Source organism: Dioscorea cayenensis, unplaced genomic scaffold, assembly GCF_009730915.1.
Source record: "Dioscorea cayenensis subsp. rotundata cultivar TDr96_F1 unplaced genomic scaffold, TDr96_F1_v2_PseudoChromosome.rev07_lg8_w22 25.fasta BLBR01002223.1, whole genome shotgun sequence".
NCBI classification, from domain to species: Eukaryota; Viridiplantae; Streptophyta; class Magnoliopsida; order Dioscoreales; family Dioscoreaceae; genus Dioscorea; species Dioscorea cayenensis.
The window spans coordinates 8,607-12,152 of record NW_024088614.1 but is presented as its reverse complement, the minus strand read 5'-3'; the positions used below and the strand labels follow the sequence as shown (position 1 = coordinate 12,152).

The following is a 3,546-nucleotide window of genomic DNA, read 5'->3' as shown; positions in this document are numbered from 1 at the left end:
TGAAATAGAGAGTTATAACACACACATAATGATAATCTTTAAATAGAATGTTCACTATTTTTAGACTTGAAATTTTTTTAGCATTCTTGTTTGGTGAAAAACCCCGAATTACTTATGAAACTACTAAATTCTTTAAAGCATGAGGTCCTACACTTCTTCCACTTCATGTGTAATGTTCTATTTTGCTTGAGGAAAAGCAAAAGCATAAGTATGGGAATTTGATGAGTTTACAATGCTCATATATTTTATATCAATTTGTACACTCAATTGGCATGTATTAGAACCCTAATATGGAATTCAATGCTAAATATTGTGTGCTTTGCATTAGCAGTCTTAGGCAGTGTTTAAAGATAAGGGAGAGCCAAAAGAAGCGTTCTAGACCCAAAATGATGAGTTTGGAGCTCTCTCAGCATCATTGCATTAAGGATAAGGCAAACTGGGTGGCTTACAGGCAGCTTATGGTCATGCTTATGGCCATAAGTCTATTCTAGAAGACCTTGTGAGCATGCCTATTGATAAGTGTTTGTGTATAAGTAATACAAAGTATACCTTTCTTACATTGAGCATCACTTTTATCAAATTTTATAGCTCATTCATGTGTATTTGTGTTCTTTTGTGCATTTAGGGTTATGGTGACAAGTTTGGAAAAAAAGAAGAAAAAGTTGATCGTGGACGCAGTTGTTGATGGAATTCTTGTATCGAGCGGGGTCAAGGCATAAGTTGTGATCATAGACATGTGGGTGTGTGCTAACCTCCAAAATGATCAAGTGAATATACAAATTGAGGGCACAAAGACAGATCACACTCATGTGTTCCAACTTGTGTAACATTTCAAAGAGCCTCATTAATGCGGTTCGATTAAAGATGCAACACGATCTACTCGCATAGATGTGTGTGCCCAATTATGCGGCCTTGATGAAGAAAATAAATTCATGAGTATTTTGACAAACTCATGTACCGATTGGCTATGAGCAAAACATGGTAACAAAAATCATTATAGCGATTCATCGTTCACGAGTGCATAGGAAAACACAACATCGGAAATCCACCGCCATGTGGAAATTCCACACGCCCATGTGTATGCCCGATTTCAGACCCTATAAATACCCGCTTTGAGAGTTTTATTTGGGGATCTTCTTCCTATCTTTGACCTATCTTTTGGGGAGAGCGCTCTAGGGTTTGGAGAGGCTTTTGCTAGGTTTTAGGAGTAGTTCTATGGCATTCGACATCGATTCCCTTTGGAGGAGAGCTATTGGGGGAGCTGTTGTCGGCATCGATTCATCGAGGTGTGCCCTAGGCTTAACAAAGGAGTCCTTGGAGAAGATAAGACAGCTCCTCAAGGCCATCGATACAAAAGACAAGGGGGTTCTCTCTATGGATTACTTGTATTTACTTTGGATTTCATTGTTGATTTTTGTATTGCTCCATGGAGAGCTAAACCCCTAATGGGTGCTTGGACTTGTAAACCCTAGGATGATCATGTTTTATTGACTTTTATTATGTTTTATTTAATTAATTTTTTAATTGAGTTTCAATCTTGCGTGTTTATTAATTTGGTTTTTCCTTAGAGTGACACTTGGGTTGAGAATTTATCTAGGTAATTCTATGAGGTGGCAATTCCATTAATGTTAGACTTCACGAGATTGAAGAGGGTTGAGAGAGTGAGTTGAGAGGTAGCGGAACGTCCCCTTTCCCTTCCGACGTGATTTATCCTAACTCCACATTCCAAGAGTTTTTGCGGTCATGATAGAGTTAATTGCCAAGAGACAAACTCTACTGGGCTTAGTTACGTGAGCAGCAGTGAAATGTTAAAAGTAATCCATAGTCTTTGGGGCTTAATCGTGACTAGATTTCTTTCGTCTTGACCAAAGGGTTAGATCTCTATTAGGGAATAGGGTTTATCACTTGGAATCCCTATAGCTTCAAGAAGCCCTGCAGATTGTGAGGCATTGAGAGTATCCCTTTCCGCTAGGGTATAGTATAAAGAACTAGTCACGGTTGACCTTAGGTTTGGGACCTTGTGTCTTTGGGTCTCCATGACTCATTAAACTTCAATTAGGAGGCATAATATTAGTCTTTGCACTTGAAATAATAATCCTAAGGTGAGCATTGTCCGAGTACGCAACATCACAAATTGATTTTCCCTCTAGCTAAATAGCAATACTTTGTGTTTCCGAGTAACTATTACCAGTGGATTCGATAACCCACTCACTGGAGTATTTTATTACTTCGATGATCCGTACACTTGCAGTACACACACACAAGGGGTTTGCCAAGTTTTTGGCGCCGATGCCGGGTAATAGGCGTTTTGGAAGTATTTGTACTTTGCTATTTCAGCTATTCATCACTTGTTCTATTTCACATTTTCTTATTTTTCCATCGTTCTGATTTGTTTTTCTTTCTTTGATTGGGGCTCCAGGTTATTACCCGAGGCAACCCTTAGACATTCGTTAAAGGTGATTCATAAATTGGAAGAAGAACTTATGCAAAAGGAAAGGAACCTATACAGAACAGTCAAATGAAGTTGAGATAGAAGGTGAAGAATCTCATAACATGGCTGAACATCATGACCATCAGAGGACACTCTCAGATTATGTAAGACCCGCAGTTATTGGCATGCAGCATAGTATTATGCGGCTAATGATTACGGCTCAGAACTTTGAGCTCAAGCCAGGCTTCACCCATATGCTACAGCAGTCTACACAGTTTAATGGTTTGGCCGATGAGGACCCAAACAATCTCATTGAGAACTTTATAGAAGTGTGCGACATGCTTAAGATTAACAAAGTCACAGATGATTCCATCAAGTTGAGGCCCTTCCCATTTTCCTTGAAGGGGAGAGTAAAGCAATGGTTACATTCATTCCCTAGAGCATCGATCACTACTTGGGAGGAGATGGTGGAAGCTTTCCTAGCTCGATATTTCCCTCCTGGAAAATCTGCAAAGCTCAAGAATGAAAAATCCTCTTTTTTGCAGACGGAATTGGAGTCTTTTTTTGAGACATGGGATAGGTTCAAGGATCTCTAGCAGAAATGTCCTCAGCATGGGTTCCCCGAGTGGATGATTGTCCATACTTTCTACAATAGTTTGAACCTAAGCATGAAGCAACTACTTGATGCTGCAGCATGAGGTACCTTAGGTAGTAAAACCCTTGAAGAAGCTGGAGAACTCATTGAAGAAATTGCTATGAACAATTATCAATGGAATACAAGAGACAAGAAGAAAGTAGCCAGACTTTATAAGATCGATGCAGTCACATTATTGGTGGCCTAGGTTGAGTCCTTGAGTAAGAAGTTAGACACTCTAACTTCTTCTAGATTAGCAGCGGTGATGAGTTGCACTGGGTGTGGGGGAGGACATGCTTCATCTAATTACCTGATTGCTATTGGTGGTACAACTTTAGTAGAACAGGTGGATTTTATAGGCAATGCAATGAGAGATCAAGGAAATCCGTATAACAATACCTACAATCCGGGGTGGAGAAGCCACCCAAACCTTTTCTGGAGTAATCAAGGGCAACAAAAGACTATAGCACCACTGGGTTTC

General features: G+C 39.7%; 1 non-coding gene across 1 annotated transcript; it reads right to left on the bottom strand.

Moving 5' to 3' along the window:
* Positions 1–2,943: 2,943 nt before the first annotated feature.
* On the bottom strand, positions 2,944–3,050 carry LOC120257618. Its single transcript, XR_005535748.1, has one exon. It is a non-coding gene; the product is annotated as a small nucleolar RNA R71 (small nucleolar RNA).
* Positions 3,051–3,546: the final 496 nt, after the last annotated feature.